The sequence below is a fragment of the Pipistrellus kuhlii genome, unplaced genomic scaffold, assembly GCF_014108245.1.
Source record: "Pipistrellus kuhlii isolate mPipKuh1 unplaced genomic scaffold, mPipKuh1.p scaffold_m20_p_11, whole genome shotgun sequence".
NCBI lineage: Eukaryota > Metazoa > Chordata > Mammalia > Chiroptera > Vespertilionidae > Pipistrellus > Pipistrellus kuhlii.
In genome coordinates, this window is record NW_023425416.1 from 26,980,683 (window position 1) to 26,997,427 (window position 16,745).

At 41.0% G+C, this 16,745-nt stretch overlaps 1 protein-coding gene across 7 annotated transcripts in view; it reads right to left on the bottom strand.

Moving 5' to 3' along the window:
• The window catches only part of PPP2R3A (protein phosphatase 2 regulatory subunit B''alpha), a 99,869-nt gene extending 91,404 nt beyond the window's left edge, over positions 1-8,465 (bottom strand). For 4 of the 7 annotated variants that reach the window (XR_004986843.2, XM_036431373.2, XM_036431372.2 and 1 more), the window contains exon 1: positions 8,335-8,464. The gene's annotated coding sequence lies outside the window, so the exon portion shown is untranslated. Of the gene's footprint in view, positions 1-7,737; positions 8,155-8,334 lie in introns of those variants that run through there. The other 3 variants (XR_006741136.1, XM_045579264.1, XM_045579263.1) reach the window with 2 other exon arrangements.
• Between the last annotated feature and the right edge of the window lie 8,280 nt (positions 8,466-16,745).

The window sequence follows — 16,745 nt, forward strand, 5'->3', positions numbered from 1 at the left end:
GTAGGGAAATATAACTTTTGAATATTTCTTGTGGAAATGTAAAATGGTGCAGCTGCTGTGGAAAAGTTTGATGGTTCCTCAAAAAGTTAAACATAGAATTACTATTAGGACCCAGCAATTTCCACTCCTAAGTATATACACAAAATAAATGAAGCAGGTATTTAAACAAATACTTGTACACATATGCTTGTAGAAGCACTATTTACAACTGCCAAAAGGTGTAACATCCCCAACTGATTAGTGGATAAAACATATGTAGTCTATCCATACAGTAGAATTACTATTCCAAGAAAGGAACACATGCTACAACACGAATGAACCTTGTAAATATTATGTTAAGTGAAAGAAGCCAGACACAAAAAGTCACATATTGTGTGATTCTGTTTATATGAAATGTCCAGAATAGACAAATCCATAGAGACAGAAAGTAGATTGTTGTTTTCCAGGGAATGGGGGGGAGAGAAGTGGGGAGTGACTGTTTATGGATACAGCGTTTCCTTATGGGGTGATAAAAATGTTCTGGATTTAGATAGTGGTGATGGTTGCACAACACTGTGAATGTATTGAGAATCACTGAATTATACACTTAGTAATGGTTAATTTATGCTTTGTGAATTTAAAAAATATATATATTTTTTATTGATTTCAGAGAGGAAGGGAGAGGTAGAAACATCAATGATGAAAGAGAAGCCTTGATCGGCTGCCTCTTGCATGCCCCAAACTGGGGATCGAACCCACAACCCTGTTATGTGACCTTGACCGGAATCAAACCTGGGACCCTTTAGTCCACAGGCTGATGTTCTATCCACTGAGCCAAACCAGTTAGGGCTATGTTTTGTGAATTTTAACACAATAAAAGTAAATAATTCACACAGCTCACACTTGATAGATCCAAGGCCTTGCTTCCAAGAACTGACGGCAAGTCCACTCAATTATCCTGCCTCCTCTACAAATATAAGGAGCTCTGGACTACTTTCCCTCCATCTACCACCATCCAGATAAAGTACCTAAGTATTTTGTGGTGGTGGTGTTCCTACACAATTGTCTAAGCACAAGAGTTTCTAAACAAAATATTTTCTTTCTTATCATAGACTCCCAGTACCAACTTTTATAAAACCAAGGTTTTCTATTCATGTCACATAGTCATCTGTCATACAGAAGTTAACCACCAACCACCTAATTGAAGAACCAAAGGCACCTATGAAGGCTAATCCCTCACAAGATGATACTCCTATTTGCAAAAAGAGTAGAACAACGGGGCTTATGCCCTCAACCATTAAACACCATTCTTCACTAATATTCATTGGCATTTTGCAACCCCATGGTTTTTTGTTCTGCCGGTAGATTACAGCTCCTAGAAACACGAAGTGCAGCCCAGCCAGCATAGCTCAGTGGTTGAGTGTCTACCTATGAACCAGAAGGTCACAGTTCAATTCCTGGTCAAGATGCATGCCAAGTTGTGGGCTAGATCCCATGTGGGGTGTACAGGAGTTAGCAGATCAATGATCCTCTATCATTCTATCATAACTATCATTATTGATGTTTCTCTCTCTGCCTCTCCCTTCCTCTCTGAAAAAAAAAAAAAAAAAAAAAAAATATATATATATATATATATATATATATATATATGAAATATATGAAGGGCTTAAAAACTGACCTTTAAGCCCTTCTGTGCCAGGTTAAGGTTTCTAAGGAGGCAGAAATGCTTAAGAGATAGACAGATAGTGGCCAACTGCATGACAACCTACTCTATTTTTTAAAATATGTATATTTTATTGATTTTTTACAAAGAGGAAGGGAGAGAAATAGAGAGCCAGAAACGTCAATGAGAGAGAAACATCGACCAGCCGCCTCCTGCACACCCCCAACCGGGGGTGTGCCCGCAATCAACATACATGCCCTTGACCGAATGGAACCCCGGACCTTTCAGTCCGCAGACCGATGCTCCACCACTGAGCCAAACCGGTTTTGGCGACAACCTACTCTAGAGAGTTTAACACAAGATCTGCAAGGTAACTGCATTCACACAACCTTTTGAAAACCAATTTGTTCACTGCTCTCTTTACCTTCTCTCTTGAGTCCAACGAGGTCTTATTCCAACTTCTATCTATACCCTTTAATCACTGTCAATGAAAAAGTTTCCAAGTATGAGAAATTTTGCATGCAACTGGAAAACCAAGTTACAATATCAAGTTATTTGGGAAAAATACAGCTGCAAAAAATACTCCTGGAAATCTGACAGCTAGATACATATTCCCTGACATAGCCAAGTATTCCATTTTCAACATGCCAACAATCTGGTCTTTGTTCATCAGTTCAATGAGAGGATGATGTCAGGGTCACTGGAGTCCAGATCACTGCTGGCCTTTAGGAGCATTATGGCTTTCCAGATAAGAAAGAGACTAACGGCCTAATTTCTAACATCTGAGTCTCAGGAGTTCTGGCAAAATATCTCCTTAGTGAAAAAACACAAAATCTCCAAAACAAATACAAGCAAGACCCCTCTGAAATGAGGGAGGTAATCACGCACCATTGAGTTACCTTTCTAAAAAGCTACAAGTGTCTGGGTAACCAACACACTCTGAGCACCTATCACAGAGACATATAAGACACCTCTCCCCTCTCACTACTCCCCTTCTCAGATAAACTTCTCAAAAGATTTTTCCAACATTTTCCATTTCCATTTCCTTTCTTCTTACCTATCTGCCTCTTCCCATCTAAAATGGTTCTTGCTGAGGTCAAAGACTTCATTTTGCTAAATCCAACAGATCGTTTTCAGTCTTCAAGCATGTCAAACTCACGGTCTATGGACCACAAGTTTGACATGTTTGATCAACATCTTAACTCCTATCTTTTTTGAAATACTTGTTTCTTGCCTTTTATGACACATCTTTAAATATGTGTTTTTAAAAAATTGATTTCAGAGAGAGGAAGGGAGAGGGAGAGATAGAAACATCAATGATGAGAAAGAATCTTCGATGGGCCACCTCCTGCACACCTGCTACCAGGGATCAAGCCCAAAACCCGGACTAGTGCCCTGACTGGGAATCAAACTGTGACCTCCTGGTTCATGGGTCAATGCTCAACCATTGAGCAACACTGGCCAGCTTTATGACACATCTTCAATTGGAATTAGATTCTAAACTTTAGATCTAAAGTAAACAACGAAGAAAAAGATGAAGTATAGCTTACTCTTGAAAATCCTTTAAATGGCTCATGAAGTAAAGCATGCCTGTTTTTGTGTGTGCATAATACTACATAGTAAATGAACAGCATATATATATATATGCAAAACAAATAATTATAGATGCAAACTAAAACTTCACCCTTTCTTATCTAATTAAAAACACTTTTAAGTGTAGTGGTTTAAGTTTGCTTGTCTTAACTGCAAGCAAAGGACCATTCCATTCCATTGTACCTCTCTGGCCACTTATCCCTTTCCTGGGTCTGCTATCCTCCTTTACCCAACTTTGAAATCCTGAGTCCTCGTCTCTTCTTAATCTCTCAATGGTTCTCAATTTCCAATGCTCAGTGGAATTGCCTGCCGAGACTTAAAAAATCCAAGGCTATAATTTGGATCAACTAAACAGAAATAGTATTTTTTAATCATTCAATGTTTCCAATGTGCAACCAAGATGAGAATCACTGTTCTATTACACTCCTTTCCTAGAGTAGAGACCACACACTTAAATGCCTTCAGAGCCTGAGAATTAAATGAGCAAAGCAAGCCAAGCATAAGTTTTAGGAGTGGTGGGCTCTTTGCTGAACTAGAAAGCAACTGGAATCAGCTGTGACTTAGCTCCAATCAATTGTTGCCAGATGGGAAAGCTGGCTCAGTAGAGCCACATCTTCTCATTATAAAGGAGAAAAATCCCAAATCTGAATTTTCATGGGAAATCTTCAGATTTTAAATTGCTGGCCAAGACTGTCAGCCCATGCACCAAAGGGTCTCAGATTCCATTCCTAGTCAAGTGTATGTGCCTGGTTTGCTAATTTGATCCTTGGAGCCAGTTGGGAGCCAACCAATTGATGTGTCAGTCTATCTCTCTCCTTTCCTTCCTCCCATTCTCCCACCCCCTTCAAAAAACATAACAAAAAAACAACAACAACAACAACAAAACTATGGAAAAAATATCTTTGGGTGAGTATTAACCAAAAAACAACAAAATATTGGCAAATAACACAAAATTAAACAAAAACTATTGTGCTGGAAAAACAAAACACATCTGTAAGCCTGATTTAGCTTTGGTAACTCCATCCACACCTTTCAATTTACACCTAAAATACGTGTGTCCCCAGTTCAGCCCACTCCTCTGGGCTATGGATTTGAATTATCAAATGCTTATATGACATTTCCACATAAGGGTCTCACCAGTCCCAAAGTGAAATCTGATTTAAACCCAGCTTAGCACTACTTATCCTTCCCGTGTTCTTTGTCTCAGGTAACAACTCCTCCACCATTCTCCTGGCTGGGCAAGCCTGACTCAGGGAGTCATCCTACACAGTTTATTTCCCCTTCCCATGGCTTATGCCATATCAGTAATCAAATCCTATCAATTATGCCTAAATATATCTCCTGTATCCATCTTCTCTCCACCTCCTCTGCTACCACCATTATCCCAGCTACCATCTTTTCTCTTACTTTTCCACAGTGTATCTGTTGGCTCGGGCTGCTATAACAAAATACCATAGATTGGGTGGTTTATACAACATAAATTTATGGAATTTCCAGATCAATGTCCAGCAAGGTCAGTTTCTAGTGAGGACTCTCTTCTTGGCCTCTCTCTGTGTGCTCACATGGCCTTTTCACTCTTCTTATAAAGCCACCAATTAGGGTCTCATTCTGATGACCTCATTTAATCTTAATGACCTCTTAAAGACTATCTCCCAATATAGTCCAATTTTGGGGGAATGCAATTTATTCTATAGCACACAATAACCTTAATTAGGGTCAGTTGTCTCCCACATTCACTCATTTCCTTCTAGATCCTTTTCTCCAATTTGACCAGAGTGATCTTTTACAAACACAAATATTTACAACTATGTGTGTGTACACCTTTGACTCAACAATTCCACTTCTAGGAATCTTTCTTACAAATATATTCACACACATAAACTGGTATAAGCATAGTACTGTTTGCTATGGTAAATTATTGGAAACAATTTAAATGTCCATCAAAGAGTGGTTAAATAACCTATGGTATATCCATGCAATGGAATATTACACAGTCATTCAAAAGAATAAGGAAACTATATACTGAAAGAATTCTAAGACATTGTTCAGAGAACAGAATAGTGTGTACAGTATGCTACCATTTTGGTAAACCACAGGAGGAAAGAAGAATATGCATTTGCTTGAATGCCATTTGTTTAGCTATATGTCTCCTAAATATAAATCCTATATCCTCCTTCTTTCCCTCTCTGCTACCACCTGAGTCCCAGCTGTTTGTGACAGTAAGTTATTGGAAACTAGTAGCGGTGGTTATCACTTTGGAAGGTGTGGAGAAAATGGCAATTAGGGAAGCAGTCCCCCCGCAGACATTCTGATTGGAGAATGGCCCAGCACTAGTATTAAGTTCTCCTTGTGGTTCTAATGAGCAGACTGAACGGAGAGCTGTGCTTGAGGAAGCCTTCACTTACTTTCCCCAGCTTCATTTTATATCATCTTGCTCCTCCTATCCCTTTCTATGCTCCAGCCACACCGGCCTTGGAATTCCTGTTGATTCTTGGGAATGTGGTCCCCCTAAGCTTCAGCTTATAACTTCTATTTATCCTTCAGAGGACAACTCATCTTAAACTCCATTTCCAAAGAAAAATTTCCTAGTTCCCAAACTAGGCCAGGACCCGTTTTATGTACTCAGCGCATCCTGCACTTCTCCCAGAATTTATCACCATTGCAATGAGGTAACTATCATTAGACATACATGCATCTGTCACTCTTTAAACTGTAATGTCCAGGAGTGCAAAGACCACATCAGTTGTTTTTACCATGGGATTCCCAGGCCTCAATAAGTGTCTAGCTGGCAAAATAGGCCCTTCCTCAGGCATTTGTTAAATGCATGAGTAAGATTGCTCCTGCCCTCAAGTTTAGCATAGTAGATTAAATCAACACATAAGCAAATGAGGACAATGTAGTGTCACTGGTGTTAAGGTTGCAGTCTGTTCAGAACAGGGGTTCTCTGGAGGACATAATATGGGCTTTCCCAGCGGACTCCTGGCAATGTTTGCAGGCATAAAAATCTGTCACAACTAAGGTGGGGGAGGCAATACTGGTTCCCATTAAGTAGAGTCAGGAATGCCTCTAAACATCCTATAATGCACACGTTAACCCCCCACAACAAAGAACTATCTGGTCCAAATGTCAATAGTATCAGGGGGGGGAAAAAAACCTTTCATTTAGAGAGAATGCTAATGCCCCAAAGGATTACCAATTCTACACAAGGTGGTGGAGTTTATTTTTAGGAGGGGGAAGAGGACATATGTCAAGAAATTTCAGAGGGAAAATATACATAGTATTAGCTGCATATTGAAAGGTGGTGGTGGCCATGTCTCTGGAGATTGTTTGCCAGATAAATGAGGAGCCCCCGAAGGGTTTAAAAGCAGAGTACAGCTTGAACAGGTGCCTCTTTAGCACCCAACACTCCCAAATTACTCAACTTTATTCCCTTGTGGAAACAAAAGTTTCATTCTCTTAGGGCAGCTGGTTTCAGCTCAACATTAAGGCCATACTAATTCATCCCAGGATAAAGTCTGACAGCCCCTGCACACTTCAAAACGCGAAGCTGCATCTTTAAAATATGCAAGTACTTATGAATACTCAGGTTGTTCATGGATTAAGCTATTTTTGAAACCCAACAACCAGGTGAGTCCTGGTAACATTTTCTGTTTTTAATAGATGGAACTTTTGTTTCCCCCTGTCCTCAATTTCTGAGCTCCCAGATTTATTAAAAAGATCCAAGTTTTCCCCACAAGTATCTCATGTTATAAGTTAGTTCTCTGCCAGAGAGGATAGGAGAGTCATTTGAATACAATAAATGTGGAGGGACTGTATGCATACATTAGGAATGGTCTACAGGTTTTTAAAAGGCTTTCACAAACAGTCATGGATACTACTGAAAGGAAAGAAAAAGAGATTCTTTTAGTGTCATCATCAAGAATTAAGTGTTTTACCACCACACAAGCCTGCCGCTTACTGCGCTGGATGCACATGCTCTGACCTAGTATGGCAATCCTTAGGGTCTCAGCACCGGGTGCTCCTTGTACAAGAAACTGAGGACTGCAAACGAGTGAAGAACAAAAGCACCCACGGTTTGGGGGCTGGTTTGTCCATACTTGATCTGAGGAGGAGGAACGACTGACTTCCCTCAGTTTTGGACGGCACCACAAATCACGTTTTTGCTTACGTGCTAAGAATTTTTATTTCGTGCTTTCAAGGCCATTTGCCTAATAAGAAAATAACCTTATAATTTACAAACAGCCATTTAAACTCCCTTAACATTTGCTGACCACTAAAGACTGGGGTAACATTTCCAGAGTCAGAGGATTGAGACTAATGTGAGCAATAACAGAGTTCAGATGCAACCTCAACTTACAAGCCCGGCCAGCTGGTTTCCATCGAGAGAGGTCCCCCCGGGGAGAGAGAGAGAGAGAGCGAGCCCCTCGGGGGTAAGACCCGCAGGGGCGGCCCGAGAGCCGCAGCAGCAGGGCCGGGCCGGGGTCCGGCCGGCCTCCGTTTACCTTTGTCTCAGGTGCTCCGGCTCCCAGCCGGGCTGGGAATCCCGCCCGAGGCCCCGAGCTGATGGTGACACATCCTTCTTTGGCCAAGTCGGGCCGAGGTTGGGCAGGGGGCGGGGAAGGAAAACGAAGCCTCGGCGCCTAACGACGTGACTCCTCAGCTCTTCCAAACCGTTGGCATTTGTGTCTCTGCCAAGCTCCCCGGTGAACAAGTTTCCCCGAGGGCCGCGCGGGCGAGCCGGCCTAGAGGAGCCCGGCAAGTGGGAGGGAACAGGCCGCCCTCCGCCTTCCCTCCGCGGCGGGCGCTCCCGGGGGGATGCGGGGTCCACACCTCCCCAGGCTGCCTGCCGCGGCCCGGGACCGATCTGGGCGCGCACCGCCTGGAACCCAGACTCCCACAGCTCCACCAGCCGAGCCTGGGGCAGCGGCGATCGCACCAACCCCTCCGGCCAGGCCGGTCCCCGCCCCTAGGCTCGGGCCCCGCCCGCCCGGGCCTCCGCGGACCGCTTCCCCCGCCCCCAGCCTCGCCACTACCCTCCGGCCACTACTCTCCGGCCAGGCCGGGGGCGCTAGGGCTGCAGGCCGCGTGGCGGCGCTTACCTGCGTGCCCACGGCTCCTCCTGCGGCTGCAGCCTCAGCCCGGAGCTGCGAGCGCGGCGCGGAGGAACGGAGGCCTGAGCGCGCCCCGCCCAGCCGCCCGCCTGCCTGCCCGCTGGCCCCTTCGGCCCCCTGGTCCCCACCCTCGGCCGCGGGCTCAGCTCCCCGCCTGGCCCCGCCCCGCCCATCTGGCCCCGCCCACACAGTCCGCCTGGCCCCGCCCACAGACCCCGGCCTGGAAGGGGGCCGCCAGGGGCGCTGCGAGGGCCGCCGCCGCTGCCGCTGAGGTGCAGTCCCCTGCTCAGTGGCTCCGCGGGGACGCGATTAGTTGGAGCTGCTGTTATTTGGAGGTGCGAGTCTCTCGTAGGTGCTATTATTCTGATTGTTATTATCATTTATTGTTTTCGTCATTGATTGTGTTGCCCTCCTCCGGCAGACTGGATGGTTCCTGGGAGGCCGCTCGCTGACTGACTGGATACTGGGGGTCACGCTGACCCTCGCGGTGGCCCGCACTTGCGCCACTTTCTTTGAGAGGTATGGAACCAGTTGAAAGAGATACTTATTTTTAACTGTTATAGTGTTGGACATGACACAAATACAGAAAGTCACATAAAACCAATGCACAACCTAATGAATTATGGAGACATACCCGCTTCCCAATGAACACCGAGTAAAATGGTTTGATTGAAAACAACAACACAAACACACACACACACACACCAAGAAAAACAACCAACCAAACAAAAAACCTCCTCAATGCCAAAACCGGTTTGGCTCAGTGGATAGAGCGTCGTCCTTCGGACTCAGGGGTCCCAGGTTCGATGCCTGTCAAGGGCATGTACCTTGTTGCGGGCATATCCCCAGTGGGGGGTGTGCAGGAGGCAGCTGATCAATGTTTCTCTCTCATTGATGTTTCTAACTCTCTATCCCTCTCTCCTCCTCTCTGTGAAAAATCAATGAAATATATTTAAAAACAAAAAACAAAAAAAACTTCCTCAAAAGCCAGGAAGACACAGCCTGGGTCTCCTAAAATTGTCCTCCTCCTAATGGTCACAGAAACTCAAAGACCACCTATCCACAATTACGCGCTTTTCACTAACACATTGGTAAAATGGAAATTTCCCTAGAATTAGGAACCTCCAATTAAGAGTGTATTTGTAAAATTCTCAATGAAAAAGATATGTAATTTATATAATCCTATATAATAAAAGGGTAGTATGCAAATCGACCAAATGACGGGTCCCCAGGGGGTGGGGACAGCAAGCAGGCAGAGTCAGGCCAGCCAAGGCACATGCCTGCAGGCAGAGGGAGCAAGGATGAGGGGGGCATCAGAGGGGGACGAGGTGGGGCCTGCCTGCAGGCTGTCAGATATCCCCTGAGGGCTCCCGGACTGTGAGACTACGCAGACAGGGCTGAGGGACCCTCCCCTTACCAGTGCATGAATTTCACGCACCCAGTCTCTGGTAAATATATATGCAAATAAACAACTTAATAAGTTAATCAATCATGAGACTGAACAGCATGAGTAAGGAGCACGTAGTGGTGGGGGATGGGAGAACAGCCAAGGAGTAGATGGCCTGTGAAGATTGGTTCTGGGCACCTGGGCTATCCTCACTGTGTCCCTAGCACCTAGCACAAAGTAGGTGCTGTGTGTGTGTTTATTGTGAAAGGGAAGAAGATATATATAAATATATATGTATATATAACTACAAAATAGGTTTTGCTTGCTGAACAATTTCATCCAAGGTCAATTCTTCTAAAAGCTAAAATGATGAGTTCTGTGAGATGACTTGATGCTTTGGAAAGAGGCAATTATACCTTAAATTTTATACTGCTTTCCAGTTTTTAAAAAACCAACCCTTTCAGCCAAAACCGTTTGGCTCAGTGGATAGAACATCGGTCTGCGGACTGAAAGGTCCCAGGTTCGATTCTGGTCAAGGGCATGTACCATGGTTGTGGGCACATCCCCAGTAGGGAGTGTGCAGGAGGCGGCTGATCGATGATTCTCTCTCATCAATGTTTCTAACTCTCTATCCCTCTCTCTTCCTCTCAGTAAAAAAAAAAAAAAAAAAAAAAAAAAAAAAAAAAAAAAAAAAAAAAAATCAATAAAATATATTTTTAAAAAAACACAAAACCCTTTCAAATGCATTGCGGTATCTTCTTTGAGACTGTCAACAAAAGTTTGTTGCCACCAATCTAATGCCAACAAGAGTCCCCCAATCTAGGATGCAATAAAAGAAGAACTTTTATTCAAATAAAATGCCTGCAAATTGGAGAGAACAACTTCTGGTGGAAACTCTGAGACAAAGAGGAGGCCAACTTTTATAGACAAAATACCCGCCCTGGTCCCTGATTGGTCCATTTTTATGGAAATGAAGAATCCAAATTTTTGCAGTTTGATTGGTCCAAATAGCTATGGAGCTGCTGTGATTAGTCAGTAAAGATGCAAATGAGGATATAGTTTCCAAGCTCTGATTGATTGGGGCAGGTTTCAGCCCATTGATTGAGAGACAATTTTAAGAACTATTTTATAGAGATCTGCTCAGCAGCAACTCAATGCAGGAGGCTTGGCAGCTCAGTCTGTGACTTTTCCCTGATATACAGTGTACCTGAGAGGCCTCTGTCAGCAATGGCTGCCAGACTCTGGTTATGACTTGAGGCCCAACTGACCAGGAAGAATCCTCTTTGGCAGATATATTTCTTCTTGGGGTTCACAAGACTTAGAGCTATTTCATGAGAAAGGCGGGGCAGGACAGAAGGACGTTACAGAGGTCACAGGGCAATGCTTGAGGAATACAGAGTTCACTATAAAGCAATTCAGTACTGCTGACCCAGCCAATTCCCGCTGGATTCCTGGTTTGTCTCGACAGTTTTATTGCCTGAGCTTTTTACATTAGTACTTCTTAGGCTTCTTTCGAATACATTTCTATAAAGGACACAAGACATAACTGGAAAGTTGATTCAATGCGATGGAATCAGCCTCTTTATCAGGAGCACATTGGTGAATTTACCAATTTGCCATCATGTATTGAGCACTTTGGCTCTCTGGTCGTTGGTGGTAGAAAAACAAAGAGTAGAAAATGAGTAAGACACAATCTTTGCTCTCAAGAGTCTAGGCCAAATTAGGGAGAAAAATTGTCAATAAATGAAATTTTAATTTATTTGAACTGTAGGAGAATGAGCATGATTAGAGAGAAAGCAGGGTAATTCTCAGAAAAGAAAAAATCATATTTTTTTAAATTATGGGAAAATGTACAGTATTGCAAAAGTAGAGAGAATAATATAATAAATTACTGTGTGCTCATTATTCAATTTCAACAATTATTACCTTGTGGCCAATTTGTTCCATCTGTACCTCACCTTCTGGATTATTTTGAAGCAAACTACAAGCAGCATATTATTTCACCCATAAATATGTATCTCTAAACAATATGGTCTTTTTAAAACACCCACAAAATCATTAAAATAGCTTTAAAAATTAACAATTTTAAAATATCTAGTTAGTATTCAAATTTTCCCAATTTTTTCATAAGTGCTTTATATAAGGATCCAAACAAGTTTCTCACATTGCATTTGGTTAAACTCTACTAAACCTTTTTCTTTCCTTGTACTTTATAAGTTGAAAAAATTGATTGCTTGTCCTGTAAAGTTTCTCACATTCTGCATTTTACTGATTGCATCCCTGAGATGTTGTTTAACATGTTCTTCTACCTTTATATTCCTTATAAAGTGACATTAGAGCTAGAAACTATCAGCTTTAGGGACAATACAATCCATAGTAAAAAGAAAAGTCAATCAATCTAAAACAAAACTGTCACACAAGTTAGAATTAGCAGACAGGGACATTAAAACAATTACTGTAACTCTATCCTAACCATTCACAAAGTTAAGCAGAGACCTGGGTGATATTAAAAAAGACCCATATTGCATTTCTGGAAATGAACATTACAATGTTCAATACAATGTTGGTAGTATTAATGGCCAATTTGACATTGCCAAAGAAAAGATTAGTAAACTTAAACTCATACCAATAGAAAGTAACTGAAATAAAGAATACATAGGGGAAAAAAGATTTAAAAAATGAGAAGAGCATAAATGACCTGTGGGACAATTGAAATGTCCTAATATAGGGTGTCCCTCCAAAAATGTATACACTAACAGCTGATAGCACCATTTTGAAAATGAAATGTATTTTTATTTATTATTTCTTAAAATATATTTTATTGATTTTGTACAGAGAAGAAAGGAGAGAGATAGAGAGTTAGAAACATCAATGAGAGATAGACATAGATCAGCTGCCTCTTGCACACCCCCTACTGAGGATGTGCCCACAACCAAGGCACATGCCCTTGACCGGAATCGAATCTGGGACCTTTCAGTCCCCAAGCCGACGCTCTATCCATTGAGCCAAACGGGTCGTGGCATGAAATGTATTTTATTGGTTAATAATCACTGCCCTTTATAGTTATTCGAAGTGCATACATACATTTTTTTTTTTACAACACCCTATATCTGTGTAAATGAACTCTCCAAAGGAAAGAGATGGGGACAAAAAATTTTTGATAAATAATGTGACCTTCCTTTCTCCCATTTTTCCAAAACAACTTAATTAACACATAATTCACATACTATATAATTCTCCTATGTAAAATGCAAAATTCAATGGTTTTTATATGTTCACAGAGCTGTGCAATCATAATCAAAATTCCCTTGAGTTTCTCCTTTGTAGACAATCCTTTCTCCTTCTCTCCCAGGCCCAGCTCCTGGGAACCTAAGATCTCTGTGTAATTCTCTGGAGATTTATCCAAGTTGTTGCGTGTATTGTTAGTTTGTTCCTTTTTATTGCTGAATAATAAATACCCCGTGGTATGAATGTACCACAATTTATTTGACTATTTACCTGTTGCAGAACATGGGGTTGTTTACAGTTCAGAGCGATCATGAAAAAAACTATTAGGAACTCTATGTACAGGTTTTTGAGTGAATGTTTTCATTTTCTTGTGTAGTGATAGGTCACTGTGCTTAAATTTTTATTTCCCTAATGGATAATGACATTGGACATTTTTTCATGTGCTTATTTGCCATCTGTTTATCCTTTTTGGTGAGATGTCTATTCATGCCTTTTGCCCATTTTTAATTAGATTATTTTTCACTGTTGAGTTTGAGGCTTCTTTATACATTCTAGATACTAGTCTTTTGTTGGGTATGTGGTTTGCAAATATTTTCCCCCAGTCTGTAATAGCTTGTCTTTTTATTCTCTTAATAGAGAGTTTTTGTTTTTGTGGGTTTTTTTTTTTCAGAGTAAAATTTTCTAAATTTGATGAGGTCGAATTTATAAATTTTGTGCTTTTGGTGTTAAATCTAAGAACTATTTACCTAGTCCTAGATCCTGAAGATTTTCTATTATGTTGTTTTTCCTAAGTTTTATAGCTTTATATTTTATATCACATCCATGATTCATTTTTGAGTTATTTTTTTTTTAACAAGATATGAGTTTTGGGTTGAGGTTCATTTGTGTTTTTCTTGTTGCTGTTTTATTTTTTGCTTATGGATATCTCGTTGTAGCACCATTTATTGAAATATATTTAAAGAAATGTTATTCAAGATGTTAATAATGAAGGAGACTGGGTGCAGGGTATATGAGAATTCTTTGTACTGTTTGCTTAACTTTTCAGTAAATAATAAACTGTTCTAAAAAATGAAGTCTGTTTAAAAATACCAGTTGGGCATATTTGTGTGGCTCTATTTCTAGGTTCTCCTTCTGTTGCATTGATCTATTTGGCTGTCCCTCTGTCAATAACACAGTTTTGATTGGTGTTTGGTATTGTCATAGGACAGCTATCTAGTAGGCCTCAATAATTGGGTGGTTGGGCTTTTTTTTTTTTTTTTTTTTTTTTTTTTTTTTTTTTTTCTTTTTTTTTTTTTTGTCCATTTTTTAATTGTTTTTAATTATTGTTGAATTTTGAGAAAGTGCCAATACACTAGACAGAAACCCACTGGTTGCAAGCACGCAGTTTGTCTTGGAACCAGTGGTAGGTTTTACAGAAGGAATGGAGAAAGTAAGTCTAATAATTTGGTTAAGTGAAAGTTGCCTATAAAAGTTTCTATTTATTTTTGTTTCTAGTTTCCTTCCCAGGGTTGAAAGAACACATATCCAACTGAATTAACTTGAGTTATTTGGTGAAGTTGTGGGACTGCAATATATTTACAGACTTGGGTTACCCGTTGGAGGTGAGGGTAACCCAGATCCACTGGACACTGAATCTAGGTTAACCTTCGAGATTTATTCCTCCTGACAAACTAGATCCCTACTTATATAGTTTGGCTTTTGAAAAGAGAATTCCTAAGGCCATGCCTTTCAGCTAGAATTTAACGTGTTTCGTAATCTAGTGCTCTGCATAGTCCATAGGCATACCTAAAATTATATCTTTACCCCGTTCCCTCTTCATTCCTCCAAAACCTTTATTAAACATTTCTTGTTTTGGGTTCATGGGATTCTGTACTCCCCCAATTTGTCTCCTGTTGACTAATTAAAAGGCTTTAACCTTTCCCCCAACCCAGACCCCTTTGGCAGTCTGATGAAGCCTATAGATCTCTTATTGGAATAATGTTCTAAAGTCTATTTCATAAAATACATAATATCACAAAGGAAGCCAATTTTTGAAACACAGTTACCAAAATATTAAAACAACTTGCAGTATATTTATATATACTCCTTTATATACAGATTATCAAGATCTGGTGACAAATTTAATTGCTATCATAATTTAAAAGTAATGATGAGCAAAAATGATACTTCAAGATATTTGCAACAACCATAAAGTTAATTAAAAACATCTGTGAATTCTATTGATGACAAAGTCCTTGGTACTGATATTGCTGTGGTATATTGCCTCCACTTATATTAGAAGGAAGTGTTAGATTTTCAATTACAGGTTAGTGAAAATAAGGATGTGAATTTTTTTCTCTCCATCTGAGTTCATGGCTTAATGGAATCCTATATCTGTTTATGAGATTTTCTCCCTTTTTACATTTTACCTTTTTAAAAAAAAAAATCCTCACCTGAGGATATGTTTTTATTGGTTTTTAGAGAGAGAGAAAGAGGAAGGGAAAGAGAAAGAAATATCAATCTTCATGTACACACCCCAGGGATCAAACCCACAACGTAGGTAGGTATGTGCACTTACCAAAAATGGAAGCCACAACCTTTTGGAGTACAGGATGACGCGCCAATGAACTAGCCACCCAACAGGGGCCCACATTTTACTTTTTTTTTTTTTTTTTTCTTTAATTCTCACCCAAGGATATTTTTCCATTGATTTTTTGGAGAGGGTGGAAAAGAGAGAAAAACAAGAAATATTTACGTGAGAGAGACACATTGATTGGTTGCCTTCTGCACAAACCCGACAAGGGCCTGGGCTGGGGAGAAGCCTGCAACCAAGGTACTTGCTCTTGACCAGAATCAAATGGAACTCAGAACTCGGAACCCTGAGGTCCGCAGGCCAACGCTCTATCCACAAAGCCAAACCTGCTAGAACCCACATTTTAAAATTTTAATGGTCTCATCTATTACCATGTTCTGTTCATTTTTGTTAACCCCCCTGAGCCAAGTTTTAAATGAAAATTAAAGGGTGTGAGAGATGTCAGGGAATGCAGACTCAACTCCTGAAAATTGCTGCCTGTCCCTGCCTCCCACCCTTCTCTGACTCCCACACTCCAAGTTCTGCCTCCCCAGCCCAGCCAGCTGTTTGCAAGCAACTCCCCAACCATGAAAACCAGCCCTAGTCACAGGGCTTGGACACTGTGTTTGTTTCTCTTTGTTTATTTATCTGCAAGACTTACCCACAGCTAGTACAATAGTTTTCTCCTTATGATCCTGAAGCTTGTTGTGTTGGCAAAGTGTTTTGCTTTAGACATTCTGAATCTGGGCAGGCTCTTTGGAATGTGTGAGAATTCAAATGGTTTTCCAGTTCCAACCTTTATAGATCCGAGAATGCAAAATAGAACCACACATTTAAATCTTACCCAAGAAAGCAGAATATTGACTTTGCTATGGGAAATGAGTACTCAAGGAAATAAGCAACACATTGCCAGCATTGTGAAACTAAACAATGAAGTCAATCGTTTTATTAAAGTGGGGACATTTATTCAGCCTCTGCAACATTCTTGTCTCTTCAGTTTCAAATGCCTGGAGACAGGCTGTACAGTGGGACTCTCAGTGGTGAGAACAAGATGTGTTTTCTGCCTTTGGTGACACTGCTGTTTCTAAAGTGCTTTTCCTGCTGTGGGACTCTTGTTGATTTCTGCCCTAGAGGTCAAGGGCAGAGATGTTCTACTTACTTCTCTTGAGGAGTTCCCAGGGGACTGGGAGTGGACTGGATTCTGGCCAGGGTCATTTATTCTTGAAGAAATTA